The sequence below is a fragment of the Tupaia chinensis genome, unplaced genomic scaffold (assembly GCF_000334495.1).
Source record: "Tupaia chinensis unplaced genomic scaffold, TupChi_1.0 Scaffold000235_1, whole genome shotgun sequence".
In the NCBI taxonomy this organism is placed as follows: Eukaryota; Metazoa; Chordata; class Mammalia; order Scandentia; family Tupaiidae; genus Tupaia; species Tupaia belangeri.
This window is the reverse complement of record NW_006159713.1, coordinates 130,518-148,826: the sequence shown is the minus strand read 5'-3', so window position 1 is coordinate 148,826 and position 18,309 is coordinate 130,518. Positions and strand designations below refer to the sequence as shown.

General features: G+C 40.0%; 2 pseudogenes; both read right to left on the bottom strand.

Annotated features, from left to right (window-relative positions):
• Window positions 1-2,146: 2,146 nt before the first annotated feature.
• LOC114004474 (40S ribosomal protein S15 pseudogene) lies at window positions 2,147-2,857 on the bottom strand (annotated as a pseudogene).
• A 14,273-nt stretch (window positions 2,858-17,130) lies between these two features.
• Window positions 17,131-17,597, bottom strand: LOC102480958 (cytochrome b-c1 complex subunit 7 pseudogene; annotated as a pseudogene).
• Window positions 17,598-18,309: the final 712 nt, after the last annotated feature.

Genomic DNA, 18,309 nt, shown 5'->3' with positions numbered 1-18,309 from the left:
TTTTAAAAAAAATAATTATTTTATTTATTATTATTATTTTAAAATTTGATCAGAGAGAGACAGAAAGAGAAAAGGAAAGTGAGACAGCAGTGTGCCAGGTCTGGGACTCGAAGCGTGGTCTGCCATGAGGGAGTCTAACCTTAACCTTCATGTCACCTGCTTAGATTTTCCTTTTTTTTTTTTTTTTTTTTTTAGTTTTTTTGCCATAGGTTGTGTGTGCTCACCAGAGAGACAGAGACAAACTGTCAGAGGGAAAGCGAGATATCACCCCCCACCCTGCAAAGGGGATGGCTACATGTAATCCCTCCTCCTCCATTCTCCTCCTGGGATTTTTGGACATGCATGCACACATGTCTGGTGTGATTTTTCAAGCCTCCAAGTCTAGGACTTGAACCTTGGTTGGCTGTGTGGAAGTACACTGCCTTAACCACCATGCCACCTGTTGGCCCTAGATTTCTTTCTTTTATTCAGGCTGAATAATATTCCAATGTGGGTACATACCATATTTTGTTTATTCCTCCGACTACCAATGGTTACCTGAGTTACTTTAACCTTTTGGTTATAGAGAATAATGCTCTACCAATATGGGTATACAAGTATCTATTCATATTCCTCTTTCACATTTTTTAAATGTTTGTGGGTCAGTCTATTTCCTGTTGCTATAAGTGAACACTACAGACTGGGTGATTACAAAAAACAGAGGTTTATTTAGCTGTAATTCTGGAGACTGAGTATGGTCATATCAACATTTATTCTTCTCCATTTATCCATCCTATTGGGATTTTAGCACTTATGCACGTGTGCCAAAGCATGTTTTTCAAGCACTATGGCTAGGGTTTAAACTGCTGTGTGTTGGCTGTGTGTGATGTGGCTCCTTTAACCAAAAGGCTACAGGGCTGGCCCATAATTTTTAATTTCAATGAAATCCGATTTATTGATTTTTTTTCTTTTGTTGCCTCTAGTTTTGGTGTCATATCCAATAGATATTTGCCAAATGCAGAACCATGAAGCTTTTTCTCTCTCCATCTAAGAGTTTTATAGTTTTAGCTCTTATGTTTAGATCTTTGATTCATTTTGAGTTTACTTTTTTGTATATGATGTAACATAAGGGTCTAATTTTTTTTTTTCTGCATGTGGATATCAACTTTTTGTAGCATCATTTGTTGAAAAACTATCCACCTGCTGGCCCCAACATTTTCCTTTTTAATTGAAAAATTTTACTTAAATAACAAACCTCCTTGACTTCCCACTACACTGCAGCCAATCAGTGTCTGAAGTCTACATTTTATGATGATAACTTAAAGAATAAGTGATGCCTAGAACCTCTAGGCATCTCTTAAGTGTACTGACAGCTTAAAAAATATTAAGTCTTCTGATCCATGAACAATGATGTCTTATTTTTTTGGAGAGGTTTTTGCTGTAGGGCGTGTGCACTTGCCAGACAGACAGCGAGAAATCACCCCCTAGAGGGGATGGCCACGCCGCAATCCCTTCTCCTCCATTCTCTTCTCGGGATCGTTGGCATGGTGTGAGTTTAAGCCACCGGGTCCAGGACTTGAAACGTGGTTGACTATGTGGAAGTGCAGCGACATAGCCATTACGCTAACTGTTGGTCCCCATTGAACACTGATGTATTTTGATATATTTGTTGATTTTTTTTTAATAATTTTTTTTTTTTTAATGAGAGATTTTTGCCATAGGGCGCCTGCGCTCGCCAGAAAGACAGAGACAGAGAGATAGAAAGCGAGAAATCACCCCTCACGGGGGGATTGCCACGCTGCAATCCCTTCTCCTCCATTCTCCTTTCGGGGTCTTGGGCATGCATGCACACGTCCCCGATGTGAGTTTAAGCCACAGGGTCTGGGACTCGAACTGCGGTCGGCTATATGGGAGTCCAGCAACATAGCCATTACGCTAACTGCTGGTCCCAATACTTGTACCTTGATTTCTTTTAGCAATAGTTTTATTCATTTATTATTTTCAGTAGACAAGTCTTTTGTCTTCTAGATTAATCTAGGTTAAGTGTGTGTGTGTGTGTGTGTGTGTGTGTGTGTGTATTTTTTCAACCCAGGACATATGTCTTTATTGGCCAGGTTGGCTACTTGAATGAGATGAAGCTCGAGGAGTGCACGGCCTGGATAACTGCTCAGCCGTTGGTTACAGGCTTGTAGGTGATGAAGAACTCTCCTAGGTCGTGGCCCATCATCTCAGGCTTGATCTCCACGTGGCTGACGAGCTTGCTGTTGTAGACACTATCTCTAGCAGGATGGTCATATCGCACAAGTGTGTCATCACCACTTCCGGCTTCTCCAGGGGCAGTGCCTCCTTCTTGAGGCCTTGCACAGACTCATGAGCAGTGAGCGCTGCTTCCCCCGCTGCCACTGCCAGGCAGCGTGCAGCTTCACCAGCTGCTCGTAGGATGTGTCCAGCCACTGGCCGAGGTCCTGGCCGAGGTCCACGCCGCGGTACGTGAACTTGGGAAGGTCCACTTTTTTTTTTTTTTTTTCCCCCACTCCACTTCCGCCATCCTGACGGCTCCTCAAAAAGGGGTTATGTTTCTACGTATTTTATTCCTTTCAATGCTATAATATGTAAAATTATTTTACTAATTTCCTGTTCTGATTGTTCATTATTAGTGTATGGAAATAGTTGATTTTTGCATGTGCATTTTGTAACCGCAGCTTTTTTGAATTTGATTTTCAGTTCTAACAGTTGTGTGTGTAAATGTATGTGTGTAATCGTTAGGGTTTTCCATATATAAGATCATATATTTTGCGAGCAGAGAGATTTTTACTTTTTCTTTTCCAAGTGGAACATTTGAAACATTCTTGTATTCCAGGAATAAATCCTTTGTCATGATGTTTAATCCTTTTAATATGCTCCCGAATTTGTTTATTTAGTCTTTCATTGAGGGATTTTGGTGTCAATATTCATAAGGGATATTGTTTTGTAGTTTTCTTCTAAAATCTGGCTTTGGTATCAAGATAATACTGTCCTCATAGAATGAGTTAGAAAGTATTCCTCTCCTGATTTTTTTTTGGGAAAAGTTTGAGTAGGATTAGTGCTAATCTCCTTTAAGTGTTTGGTAGAATTCAACAGTGAAACCATCTGTCCTTGGGTTTTCCTTTGTTGGGAGACTTTTGATTACTGATTTAATCTCTTTGCTGGTTATAGATCAATTCGGATTTTCTGTTTCTTCATAATTCAGTCTTGGTAAGTTGTACGTTTTTAGGAATTGGCCTATTTTATCTAGGTTATCCAATTTGTATACAATTTTTCATAATACTTACATAATTCTATGAAGTAGATAGTAGTATCTTCTTTGATTTATTTTGAGTCTTCAGTCTTTCTAAAAAATAATCATTTCTTTCTTCCTAGAGAAAGAGAAAGAGAAAGAGAGAAAGGCAGGCACCCCTCAACAGGGTCCTCACATCATGATTTACCCCAAGTGTCAGCCAGCCTGTATCACCGGAATGCATGCATGCCTGCTATGTAGAGCGAGGCCCTGGGCTGTGAACCTGAGAGAGACCTTACTATGTGAGTCTAGTCGTGTTACCACCAAACCAACCTCCAGCCCTGTGTTTCTTAGTTAACCTAGTTATAAGTTTGTCAATTTTGTTGGTCTTTTGAAAGAACTAACTCTTGATTTTCATTGATTTTTTTCCTTTTTAATTATTTTCAATTTTATCTGTGCTTTAATCTTTAATATTTCCTTTCTCTATTAGTTTCATTTTTTTCTTTTTTTCTCTTAAGTGGAAAGGTATGCTATTGATATGAGATCTTTTTTCTTTTTCTTTTTCCTAGGTTTTTGCTGTAGGGCATAAGCACTTGCCAGAGAGAGAGGAGAGAGAGAGAGAGAGAGAGAGAGAGAGAGAGAGAGAGAGAGAGAAAGAGTGTTGGAGAAACAGAGAGAGAGAGAGAGAGAGAGAAAGAGAAAGAGAAATCACCCCCAGGTGGGAGGGGCATGCTGCAATCCCTTCTCCCCTATTCTCCTCCCAGGATCTTGGCATGCACACCCACGTACTTGGGGTGATTTTCAAGCCGCTGGGTCTGGGACTTGAACCATGGTCAGCCATGTGGGAATATAGCACCTTAACCACTACACCCCCTATATTTTTCTTTTTAAATGTATTTACAGCTATAACTTAGGCTATCACTGCTTTTGCTGCATCCCATACATTTTGCCATGTTGTGTTTTTCATGTTCAGTGTCTGAAGGCATTTTCTAATTTCTTCTTTATTTCTCCTTTGATTCATTTATTTTTTGAGTATATTGTTTAATTTCCACATATTTGTAACTTTTCTACTTTTTCTTATGCTGCTGAGTTTTAGTTTCATTCTGTTTTGTTAAAAAACGATACTTTGGGGACCAGTGCTGGACTCCTATATAGCCAATCACAGTTCAAGTCCTGGATCTGGTGCCTTGCTTTCTCACTTTCCCTCTCTCTTGTCTCTCTCTGGTGAGCATGTGTGCTCTGCAGCAAACTTAAAAAGAAATAAGATGTTTAAAAGATACTTTATATGAAAAAAACTTTGAATAATTTTAATCTATTAAAATGTATTAAAACTTGTTAGAGGTTCTAGATCTGTGGCATAGCAGTATTGTGCTGCTCATGAAAAGATAGATTCCCACATGGCAACCACAGTTCAAGTTCTTGATCAAGTTGGCTTGAAACATGTGGAGAACCCATGTGAGTATCCAGGACTGGAGGTGGGGGATTATAGCATGACCAGACCCGGTGGAAGATGCTCATCTTTTCCCATGCACATGCACTTGTTCTATCATGAACAAAGAAAAACCCCCACAAATCAAGTGCTATTAAAAACAAACAAACAAGGCTAGCAGGTGGTATACTGGTTAAGGTACTGGATCCCACATAACTGACTTGTGGTTTGAGTTCCAGACTTGACAACTTAAAAAAACATGCTGGAGGGACCAGCAGTTGGCGTAATGGCTATGTTCCTGCACTCCCATGTAGTTGACCGTGGTTTGAGTCCCGGACCCAGTGGCTTAAACTCATGCCAGGCATATGTGCATGTATCCCTAAGATCCCAAGAGGATAATGGAGGAGAAGGGATTGCGGCGTGGCCATCCCCCCTAGGGGGGATGATTTCTCACTTTCTGTCTCTCTGTCTCTCTCTGTTTTTCTGGTGAGCGCACACGTCGTATAGCAAAAACCTCTCCCAAAAAAACCCCAAAAACAAACAAAAACATGCTGGATACATGTATATGTGTGTCCCAAATCCTGAGAGGAGGATGGAGGAGAGGGGGATAGCAGTGTGGCCAACCCTGCTATGAGGTGATTTCTCATTTTTCCTCTCTTTCTGTCTCTCTCTGGCAAGCGCATGTATCCCATGGCAAAAATCTAAAAATACAAATGATGACATAAAACCTCAATCCCCAACCAACAAGTCAAATAAACAGTTTGTTTTGTAGCCTAATATATGGTTTATTCTGGAGGATGATCACTTGAGAAAAATGTGTTGGCTGTGGTTAGATGGAGTGATCTATACATGTTTATTAGGTATACTTGGTCAAGTATTGTTCCCTTTATTTCCTTATTGAGCTTATGTTTAGTTGTTCTAATTAATATTTATAAAAGGTTATTTATTTCTTCTGAGCAAGAAAGATAGGCACTTCCAAAAGAGTTTTTATTCCATGATCCATCTCTAGTCTCAGCTGGCCAGAAACATGGGCAAAGTGTATGTACCCAGAATGGACAGGGTGCCCTTGGTTTGACTAGGGACCTTCTCATATGTAATGTAAGGTCCCATGAAGCTTTACATTACCACTGTACCAACCACCACAGCTAGCTAGTTCTATTAATTATTGAAAGTGAGATATGGAATGCCTTACTATTATTTCTCTCTTCAATGATGTCAATGTTTCCTTTATATATTTTGGAACTCTGATGTTGGGTACATACGTATTTATAATTGCTATATCTTCCTGGTGAATTATCCTTTTATTATTATATAATGACCTTGTTTGTCTCTTTTTATAGTTTTGTCTCAAAGTACATCTTTTATAATATTAATATAATAATTCCTGCTCTCTTTGATTACTATTTTCATGAATATCTTTTCCATCCATTCACTTTCAGCCTATGTGAGTCCATAGATCTGAAGTACATCTTTTATGAACATGGATCCTGTCCCCCTCCCCACCTACCCTAGTTCTGCCAATCTATGTCTTTTGACTGGGGAGTTTAATCCATTTACAGTTAAAGTAATCACTGATAGGGAAGCACTTGCTTTTTGCCATTTTGCTACTTTTTGTCTGTATGTCTTTTAGCATTTTTGTCATGCTAGAAATTCTGTAAACCAGTCAAAGATTGATAGTAACCAAATAAATAGTCAATTAAGAAAAAAAATTGAAACAATAGGAAATTTCTTGGTATTTTTACTTGTAATGCCTCACTCTTCTATAGCATAGCATGGTTGGGAGGAAAAGCAACCGTTTCTGTTTCTGTTCTTAGACCAGAAATAGCAGAGTGGGGAACCAGCAGTTAGCGTAATGGCTATGTCGCTGGACTCCCACGTAGTCGACCGTGGTTCGTGTCCCGGACCCGGTGGCTTAAAACTCACGCCGGGCGCGTGTGCGTGCGTGCCCAAGATCCCGAGAGGAGAATGGAGGAGAAGGGATTGCGGCGTGACCATCCCCCCTGGGGGGTGATTTCTCGCTTTCTATCTCTATGTCTCTGTCTGTCTGGTGAGCGCACGCGCCCTACAGTGAAAATCTCTAAAAAAACAAACAAACAAACAAACAAAACAAACAAACAAACAAAAAAAGAAATAGCAGAGTGAAAATTGGCTTATGTCTATGATGAGTTTCTTCCCTAATCCCCACTTCCAGAATTCATGGCATGAGGTTTTGGCCTGGCTAGGGATGTTGAAGAACTAGAAATGAACCAGCCCCTGGGCTTCTGCTGGTGGGAAAATGGGAAGTGCTGCCTAAGGTGAACTGGGCTGATAAAGTTTACTTTTTTTTTTTTTTTTTTTTTGTTATTGTCCTCTCTGTAGCTTTAGTTTGTAGCTTTCATGTGAAAGTTATGTTAGTCTTACAAAATGAGTTGGAGTGCTTTATCCTTTTCAAATTTTGTATTCTAGCTTCTTATAGCAATTAAACCTAAGCTCTTTTTGCCTAGTTTCTTAATTTGGAAAATGAAAATACCAACCTCATAGGGATGTTTGAAGGATTAAAACTGTTAAAATAAGTAAAGTATTAAAATGTTGCCCATAGCACCACAAGCAACCTTTTCATTTTAGCTATTATTACTTTTATTCTGCTCCCTTAAAACTGTTATGAGAGGCATGATGTGTTCCTGAAGATTGGGTAACATTCACCTGCAAAATCATATAATGCTTCTCTTTATTGGTATACATTAACTACTTACTGAGTTTCATTAAATTTTAAAGAAAATAATTGATCTACCCAGTTTTTCTTCCTCTTAAATTGCTTTTGGCAAATTATATTTTTGTAGCAGTTTGTAAATTTCATTTAAAAATTTAAATTTATTTGGTTAATGTTTAGTATATTCTTGTTAATGTTTAATTGATGTGCTATCTGTATTTATGATTTCTTTTTCATTCCTATTGTTTTTGGAGGAGTGTTGAATGTTTAGCTCATTATAATATATATGCATATTTATACACATGCACACACACACACACACACACCCACACACACACACACATTTGCTGTAATCACACTCTACAGGTCCTGATAGGTAATATTTTTCATCATTGTTGAGTTTTAAATGTTTTCTAATTTTCATTGTAGTTTCTTACTTGACCCATGAATTCATTAAACTTATAAACTTAAAATTTCCCAACAGATGCGTCTCTCAGCTTTCTTTTCGTTATTAAATTTTATTGCATTTTCATAAGGCTATAGTTTATATTATATCACTGTTGTAATATCTATAATTCACTCATTTATTTATTTCCTGTATCATTCATTATAATGTAATTTCCCATGAAGAAAGGAATAGTGTTTGGAAAACTCTGCTCTTGGATTAATTTGATTCTGGTTTATCCAGTCTCAGCACCTCGACATTAATGACAGCAGTTCACTCTGCTTCCCACAAATGAAAGAGTCTGACTGTCTTAGTCCATTTGGGTTGCTATAACAAATTACCTCGGACTAGGTGACTTTTAAACAACAGAAACTTATTTCTTACAACTTTGGTAGCTGAAAGTCTAAAATCATAGTGTTGGGATGGTTAGTTTTGGTGAGGAAACTTTTCTGGGTTGCAGGTGACTGACTTCTCTTTGGGTCTTCACATGGAGAAAGGGGAGAATAGGTCCTCTGGCAAGTTTTCTTTTAAGAGTACTAATCCAATCCACGAGGGCTTTGCACTCATGTCCTAGTCATCACCCAAAGATTTTACCTTTTAATATCTTTGGGGTTAGGATTTCAACATGAATCTTGGAGAAACACGAAACATTCAACTATAGCATTGGCTATAGCAGGACTGGGAATCCTTATAAAAGGTTTTTGTTTTGTATATTTATTATCCTCCACAAAACGATATTCTTGCATTCCACCAGGCAGTTACAGAGGAGGGACAGCTGGCCATTACTCAGCTTGGTATCAGATAGATCTTTTTGAAAATATATAATCTTTGAAGATTTTTATTCTTCAGACAACTTTGGCTTTGGAAAACTCTGTATATCTTTAAAGCCGTTTCATAATGTCAGTAGTTTCCTGTGATTGATAGTCACAGCACACAGAGCTCACAGAGACATTAAAAATGTGGCATAGGAAAAAATAAAAAAAAGGACTTTATAATATTGGATTCTGTAGCAGTAAGTAATCTGCTCTTGGCTTTCCTTCCCTTTACTAAGGATTTTCCCCCCTTCTCTTCTGAAAAGTCTGCGTTTTATTGCATTCTAGATTTGGACATACTAATAAAAAATGTATTTTTTTCTATGCTTACCAGAATCCTATTTGTCAATGCAGACAGAATTATTGGATAAGTGTTGTAATTCTGTTTCTCTTTGGAATTTTTAAAAAAATAGTAATTTATTTAATTCCATTTGTTATTATTATTTTTCAGTTTGCCCAGACAGAGACAGAGAGAAAGAGAGAGAGAGAGAGAGAGAGAGAGAGAGAGAGAGAGAGAGAGAGAGAGAGAGAGAGAGAGAGAGAGAGAGAGAGAGAGAGAGAGAGAGAGAGAGAGAGAGAGAGAGAGAGAGAGAGAGAGAGAGAGAGAGAGAGAGAGAGAGAGAGAGAGAGAGAGAGAGAGAGAGAGAGAGAGAGAGAGAGAGAGAGAGAGAGAGAGAGAGAGAGAGAGAGAGAGAGAGAGAGAGAGAGAGAGAGAGAGAGAGAGAGAGAGAGAGAGAGAGAGAGAGAGAGAGAGAGAGAGAGAGAGAGAGAGAGAGAGAGAGAGAGAGAGAGAGAGAGAGAGAGAGAGAGAGAGAGAGAGAGAGAGAGAGAGAGAGAGAGAGAGAGAGAGAGAGAGAGAGAGAGAGAGAGAGAGAGAGAGAGAGAGAGAGAGAGAGAGAGAGAGAGAGAGAGAGAGAGAGAGAGAGAGAGAGAGAGAGAGAGAGAGAGAGAGAGAGAGAGAGAGAGAGAGAGAGAGAGAGAGAGAGAGAGAGAGAGAGAGAGAGAGAGAGAGAGAGAGAGAGAGAGAGAGAGAGAGAGAGAGAGAGAGAGAGAGAGAGAGAGAGAGAGAGAGAGAGAGAGAGAGAGAGAGAGAGAGAGAGAGAGAGAGAGAGAGAGAGAGAGAGAGAGAGAGAGAGAGAGAGAGAGAGAGAGAGAGAGAGAGAGAGAGAGAGAGAGAGAGAGAGAGAGAGAGAGAGAGAGAGAGAGAGAGAGAGAGAGAGAGAGAGAGAGAGAGAGAGAGAGAGAGAGAGAGAGAGAGAGAGAGAGAGAGAGAGAGAGAGAGAGAGAGAGAGAGAGAGAGAGAGAGAGAGAGAGAGAGAGAGAGAGAGAGAGAGAGAGAGAGAGAGAGAGAGAGAGAGAGAGAGAGAGAGAGAGAGAGAGAGAGAGAGAGAGAGAGAGAGAGAGAGAGAGAGAGAGAGAGAGAGAGAGAGAGAGAGAGAGAGAGAGAGAGAGAGAGAGAGAGAGAGAGAGAGAGAGAGAGAGAGAGAGAGAGAGAGAGAGAGAGAGAGAGAGAGAGAGAGAGAGAGAGAGAGAGAGAGAGAGAGAGAGAGAGAGAGAGAGAGAGAGAGAGAGAGAGAGAGAGAGAGAGAGAGAGAGAGAGAGAGAGAGAGAGAGAGAGAGAGAGAGAGAGAGAGAGAGAGAGAGAGAGAGAGAGAGAGAGAGAGAGAGAGAGAGAGAGAGAGAGAGAGAGAGAGAGAGAGAGAGAGAGAGAGAGAGAGAGAGAGAGAGAGAGAGAGAGAGAGAGAGAGAGAGAGAGAGAGAGAGAGAGAGAGAGAGAGAGAGAGAGAGAGAGAGAGAGAGAGAGAGAGAGAGAGAGAGAGAGAGAGAGAGAGAGAGAGAGAGAGAGAGAGAGAGAGAGAGAGAGAGAGAGAGAGAGAGAGAGAGAGAGAGAGAGAGAGAGAGAGAGAGAGAGAGAGAGAGAGAGAGAGAGAGAGAGAGAGAGAGAGAGAGAGAGAGAGAGAGAGAGAGAGAGAGAGAGAGAGAGAGAGAGAGAGAGAGAGAGAGAGAGAGAGAGAGAGAGAGAGAGAGAGAGAGAGAGAGAGAGAGAGAGAGAGAGAGAGAGAGAGAGAGAGAGAGAGAGAGAGAGAGAGAGAGAGAGAGAGAGAGAGAGAGAGAGAGAGAGAGAGAGAGAGAGAGAGAGAGAGAGAGAGAGAGAGAGAGAGAGAGAGAGAGAGAGAGAGAGAGAGAGAGAGAGAGAGAGAGAGAGAGAGAGAGAGAGAGAGAGAGAGAGAGAGAGAGAGAGAGAGAGAGAGAGAGAGAGAGAGAGAGAGAGAGAGAGAGAGAGAGAGAGAGAGAGAGAGAGAGAGAGAGAGAGAGAGAGAGAGAGAGAGAGAGAGAGAGAGAGAGAGAGAGAGAGAGAGAGAGAGAGAGAGAGAGAGAGAGAGAGAGAGAGAGAGAGAGAGAGAGAGAGAGAGAGAGAGAGAGAGAGAGAGAGAGAGAGAGAGAGAGAGAGAGAGAGAGAGAGAGAGAGAGAGAGAGAGAGAGAGAGAGAGAGAGAGAGAGAGAGAGAGAGAGAGAGAGAGAGAGAGAGAGAGAGAGAGAGAGAGAGAGAGAGAGAGAGAGAGAGAGAGAGAGAGAGAGAGAGAGAGAGAGAGAGAGAGAGAGAGAGAGAGAGAGAGAGAGAGAGAGAGAGAGAGAGAGAGAGAGAGAGAGAGAGAGAGAGAGAGAGAGAGAGAGAGAGAGAGAGAGAGAGAGAGAGAGAGAGAGAGAGAGAGAGAGAGAGAGAGAGAGAGAGAGAGAGAGAGAGAGAGAGAGAGAGAGAGAGAGAGAGAGAGAGAGAGAGAGAGAGAGAGAGAGAGAGAGAGAGAGAGAGAGAGAGAGAGAGAGAGAGAGAGAGAGAGAGAGAGAGAGAGAGAGAGAGAGAGAGAGAGAGAGAGAGAGAGAGAGAGAGAGAGAGAGAGAGAGAGAGAGAGAGAGAGAGAGAGAGAGAGAGAGAGAGAGAGAGAGAGAGAGAGAGAGAGAGAGAGAGAGAGAGAGAGAGAGAGAGAGAGAGAGAGAGAGAGAGAGAGAGAGAGAGAGAGAGAGAGAGAGAGAGAGAGAGAGAGAGAGAGAGAGAGAGAGAGAGAGAGAGAGAGAGAGAGAGAGAGAGAGAGAGAGAGAGAGAGAGAGAGAGAGAGAGAGAGAGAGAGAGAGAGAGAGAGAGAGAGAGAGAGAGAGAAGGTGAGAAAGCAAGTCAGCAGGTCCAGACATGAACCACGGTTGGCCGTGTGAGAATCCAGTCCCCCTAACCACCACGCCATCTGCTGGTCCCTCTCTTTGGAATTTTGAAAACCAAAATTAAAAAAAATAAATCAAACCAAAAATTGCTAATAAGTAGGGATATCAGGTAGAACACTAGGTTGGCAAATGTCTCCTGTGCAATGAAGACAATTGTGTATTCTGAAAAGGGAGGGGATAGCTCCATTATGGAACGTGATGGCCAGAAGTAAGGACTGTGAATGGTATGTGGAATATTCTGGAAAACCAAAGAAGTTATTCTTACTAAGTGTGAAAGGAAGTTATTATATTCCCTAACTAGAGTGTCCTGCCAACAAGCTATGGTGGGATAGCTGCTTGAACAAACAGACCCAGGAATGTAATGATGCATCCCAGAAGCGAATTCTTGCTCAATAACTGTCTGGGTGGCTGTTCATCTTGCCAGGAGGGCTGTCCTTGATTGGGTCATTTGGGAACCCAGGTGCCTTATATCTTTGGGTCTGCCATTCCCTAAAGCAAAAGTTGTATTCTTTTTATTTCCTTTTTTTGGGGGCAAAGTACCAGATAGTAAATATTTTAGGGTTTGCAAGTTATATTGTCCCTGTCCTATTTATTCTATGCTGCCATCGGACCATAAAAACAGCCATAACCGATATGTAAATGAGCAACATGGAGATGTTTCGATAAAACAGAAAACTGTGTCAGGCTGCACTGGGCTCTTGGGGTGGGTGTAGTTTGCTATATTCTATATTCTCTGCTATATAGCAGAGAAAAGGAAGGAGCAAGAAGAATCAAGTGTGGGTGGTATCCATGGACCACACCAGAAATAAAGCACATTTCCCCTCACATTTTAGTGGGTAGAAGTCAGTCACATGGCAGTTTCTGATTGCCAAGAAGGTGGGGATTATAGCCTAGCTGTCTGACCAGAAAAAGGAGGCAACTCATTGGTGGACACATGGCCATCTTTGCTCCATCTAGCACAATGGAAAATATGAAAATGGAATTTAAGGTCCATTCTCAAATGTTTCTATGTTTTCAAACACAGAGCTCCAAATATATAGCTTTATAACCAGAATAGCCTGGTTAGCTGGGCCACTTTTCAATGATGTATTCTTAGGCAATTTGTTTAATCAATCTATCTGTGCCTCAGCTTACTTATCCAAAAAAGAGTAATAATGACTTTCTTCTAGTGTTATTGTTACTGTTAAATAAGAGTAAAACTGTCAAGATGGCAGTCACTTTATAAGTGTTCAACAAATACTAGCTATTGTTGTTATTATTTAAACAATTATTTATCCTACCTCTTGGTAGGATATAATTTAATGCTTTGCTGTTGGGCTTGAATCCCTGCTTCATTGATGACTAGACATATAATCGTGAACAAGTTATTTGACCTCTCCATGCCTTAATTTATTTATTTATAAAATTATGTCAGTAAGGGAACCAGCAGTTAGCATAATGGCTATGTCGCTGGATTCCCACATAGTCGACTGAGGTTCGTGTCCCAGACCCAGTGGCTTAAAACTCACGCCGGGCACATGTGCGTGCGTGCCCAAGATCCCGAGAGGAGAATGGAGGAGAAGGGATTGCGGTGTGACCATCCCCTCTGGGGGTGATTTCTCGCTTTCTGTCTCTATGTCTCCCTCTGTCTGGCGAGCGCATGCGCCCTATAGCAAAAAAACCTCTCAAAAAAAAATTATGTCAGTAATAGAACCAACGTCTTAGGGTGGTTGTAGTGATTACGTAATTTAACATATGGACTCATAGGGGCCTGAACTTAATATAATGGTCAATAAATGGTATCCGTAAATTATTATTTTGGTATTTTGATCTCTAGTATCTAAGGGGGAATACTAATGACAATAAAAGTCATAATTGTAATAGTATCAATACATTATTCAGCAAATACTGAGAACATAGCTCAAATTCTGTGCTAGACTCTGAGATTGAAATGGTGATGGGCTGACATCATACCTGTCTTCAGGGAGCTTATGATGTATTTGTTAATAGGTACATTATTTTTTGAACAGTCTTGAAGTGAGTACTTTTAGCATGGTATCTAATTTTATCATTTACAATCACTCTGTAAAGTAGAGATTATTGTCTTTATTTTACAGACTGGGTAATAGGTTTAGAGAACTTAAGTAATTCGAGCACGGTCACAGAACTGGTAAATGGTCGAGTTGGTATTTGCAGCTACATCCCTCAAACTCAAATGCCAGTGTTCTTAACAATCATGCTGGGCTGTCAGATCTGGCCACATAAAAAGATTTGCTTGGCAAAGTATACACTGTTTAATGGAAATGCAGGTTGGAGGCAGGGGGGAGTGGGGCTATATGGCGAGGGTGGCCTCTTGGCCTCTCTGGGAATTCAGTTCGATCTCTGGACCATTTATGACAGCAAATGCCTTCTCTACTTGGATGACTTCAAACATCCCCCAGGATTAGAAACATGTAATCTTATCAACTAGGTTTGATTCCCGTCTGCAGGAGAGCTGGGCTTTTCAATTTAACCACTGGCTTAAAAAATGGGGGAAAAAAATAACACAAAGAAATCTACTGTCTCTATCCTTCTTTAAAATGATGAATGCTTTTTAAAGGCAAATCCATCATTGGTCACTTGAGGGAGGAAATGTCAAGAAAAGTTATGGTTTGTTAGCTTTTACTTCTTGACATTATACAAGAAAGTAATTGAAGTACAACAAATGCCATGTTGTTTTACCTCATCTATTTATATAGCCATCTGACAAGATGAATATATATGTTACTGTGGATTTGGGAAAAAAAGTGACACAGGCTCTATGATTCGTTCTATTGTCTTATCAGTGCTGATCAAATGTACCTTCAGTCTACAAAATACATGGCAGAGGAATTGGTATCCTTTCATGTAGATTCCTGGATATGAAACAATTGAATGCATTTTTACCCTCTCAGTTCCATTAGCCTCTTATCTCAAGTTCTTAGAGCTTTAACATGGACGTCTAATAAAACATGTACCAATTCAATTCAATACAACAAATATTTATTTAGCACTCACTGTGCGTGAGATACTGTGCCAAGCAGAGATGTCATTAATTCACAATCTGTGATCATGCAAATGTAGCCTGGGCTAAATAGTACCATTATACCTATGGAAAAAAAATGTCTGCTCCGTAAATCAGCAAGGTGGATCTTCTTATATGTTATGCTGTGCCCCTGAAAACCCAAATGCAAATGAGACTTTAAACGCACAAAGAGAGTTTGCTGTTCAAAGAATTTTATAATAATGTTTCCAGAGAGTATATAAGCACTGACAAAGATTTTAAAGGAAAATGACCATTTTATTAATGGGTATTATGTGACTAGCACTAGGGAGAATACCAAGGCTTGTTTCTATGACACCCATGATCTCTTCGTGGTTGAGTAGTCTGGTTGTCAAACAACTTAAATAGAAGAGACATGTTAAATTCTCCTTCTTTTTCTCCTTAAAGGTTTTAGCCACAAACAAAGGTATAGAGCCGCTTATTCTGTAGTAAAGATCTCCGTAGTTCACAACATAGATTGTTGGGGAAGGAAGGAGTTACTAAAATAATATGTAATAGGAAGAGGCAGCATGAGCTTTCAATGTGCCTTTACCTTTTTCTTTTGTTGAAATCACCTTAGAGAATCACCTGGGATCTTAAGCAAGTTATTCAGGATATAATATTAAGAATCGTGAGAGAAGGTCTTCTGTGGAATATACTGAGATGATGTTGCTTTGCATTTTGGTTACTCTGGTTTTTATGGTCCCTTTGTTGAAACTGGTCCCTTTGCCTATATTCCTGTCTATATATAGATGGGTTGATAGACCGAACTCCAGAGAGTTTGAATTAAGGACCATCATTTATTTGTCAGCACTGAGTAGTAAAGAATTTGGCCTTGACTAAAGAGATGTCTGGCTTTTTCAGCTTCTGGGAGGTAATCTGTGTAACATCTGACAGGCATGTCTGTTTAATTGGAGGCTGGCTACACCAGATCTTAGGGTAGGGTCAGGCGTACCTGATGATTTTAGGGTTGGGGATGGCCTTGCCAGAAAGGCCAACTCTGTGATTTATAGTGGGGATTTTAGTCACATGGTGTTATTTGACACAGAGACTGAGTTCAACGACTTGGCCAATCAATCAATCAATCATACGTAATGAAGCCCCAGCGGAAACTCTGAACTCTGAGTCTTGGGTGAGGTTTCATGGTTGGCAATACTATTTGCATGTTGGCACATTTAGAAACTAAGAGAGTAATAACACCCTGACTCCATGGGAGAAGACAATGGAAACTTTATGTTTGTAACCTTCTCATACTTTGCCCTGTGTCTCTCTCCCTTTGGCTGACTTTAATTTGTATTCTTTCCCTGTAATAAACCACTGCCATAAGTATAGCAGCTTTCAGTCAATGCCATCAATCCTTCTAGTGAATCATCAAAACTGGTGATAGTTTTGAAAATCCCCCAGACTTGAAGCTGGTATCAGAAATACAGGGAATTTTCATGACTGTACCTTCTAATCTCTGCAGTTTGGCTAACTAGGGGAAAGTATTATAACTGAAAGGGGTCTGTGGACATGCAAATGTGTCCAGTTGTACATAGCAATAATCTCGTACTCCCAAACAAGAAAATTCTTTTGGAAGTTTTTTTTTTTTATTAAGAGAGATTTTATTAAGAGAGATTTTTGCTATAGGGCTTGTGCACTTGCCAGAGACATAGAGAGAGAGAGACAGAGAGACAGAAAGTGAGAAATCACTCCCCCCCAGTGGGGATGGCCACACCACAATCCCATCTTCTCCATTTTCCTCTTGGGATTTGGGGTACATATGCACATGTGCCTGGCGTGCATTTTAAGCTGCAGGGCCTGGGACTTGAACTATGGTCAGCTATGTGGGAGTCTAGCTATACAACCATTATGCCATCTGCTGGTCCCTGGAAGTACCTCTAAAATAGATTAAATTTGATAAGTTTAGAGAAACAGCATTAGATTGAACTCTTTTTATGCTATCATTTGAAATTAAAACAATGACAATAATTTTGAATTATTTCAGGAGTTATAAACTTAAATACCTTAAGGGCCCATGAAGGTAGTTTATAAGTGAATAAAATACTAAGTGGGATCCGTGGTGAGCTGAGAAGCATTTGCTTTGTGTAAAAGCATTCAGAGTTAACAAAAAATTAGGACTATGATAAATGTCTATAATAGGAACTGGACCAGAGTTAACCCGTTTTTTTCTCTGTAGTTTGGGCTGAAGTCTCTATTTGAAAATGGCCATTTTCTATTACTGAATGTTATAAAGCTATCAGATTGAATTAAAAAACTCCAACAATGTTTATAATAGACATTTATTTAAAGTAATACACCTGCCGACCAAATTATTTTTAAATTAAACTTTTCAGGTTCGACCCCCACTTCATGAAAATACTTTAAGAACAACCGCATCCACGATTGCAATCTAGTTACTTCTTTGCCCATTCTTCTCTCTCTTTTCTTTCCCAAATAACCTCTTTTAGATATGGTTCAAGGTAGAAATTATCTTCCTCGTATTTTGTCCACTGCTCTTTAGGCAATATCTGCTGCCTCATGGTCAGGTCCAGGGCTCTCTTCATGCGAAACACCCTGTCATTATAAAGGTTCTCAGAAGTCTTCTTATGGCTTCCTTCACATCTTCATTCTCGTATATCGTATCATCTCGCATTAACCCCAGTTTATTGAATCCTGCAGCATTGAAATACCATTTTCGAATACCATCCAACCACCGACCTGATGCTGAAACAGCCAACCTGCTCGCCATTTTGACCCCTATTCCCACTTTTTATGTCAGTTTTTGTTAGAATTTATCCAACTAAATTTATTTCAGATTTATTTACTTATTTAAAAAATTTTAAATATATTTTAATTTTAATTTCTTTTATACATTCAATCACATATGTTACTTAGCTTGCAAGGTGAATATTCCAACATGTATACATTTCTCACTAGTCCAGTTGAGAATGCTATACATGGTATCTTTAACAGATAATAACCCATTTCTTTGTCCCATAAACGCCTTGCCTCTCTATTTTTCTTCTTAATGTCCTTCCTTAGACTCTACTCCTTCACGCATCCTCTTCCCACATTGTATCTGGTATTTATAACCATTTTCTATGTTTCTATATCCTCTAGTCATTCAGTTTCAGCTATAGTGTGTGGACACTCAGTATATATTAAGTGGAGGCATACAGTGTCTCTCCTTCATAGCCTGGCTTGCTTCACTCAGCAGTAAATATTCCACTTCATAGCCTGGCTTGCTTCACTCAGCAGTAAATCTTCCATATTCATCCACTTTCTGTCAAAAGCCAGGGTCTTATTGTTTTTTATGGTTGAGTAGTATTCCATAGAGTATAGGTGCCACACTTTTTCAATCCATTTAATTGCTCATGGCATTTGGGTTGGTTCCATGTCTTAGCAATTGTGAATAATGCTACAATAAACATCGATGTGCAAGCACTTTTCCGACTAAGGAT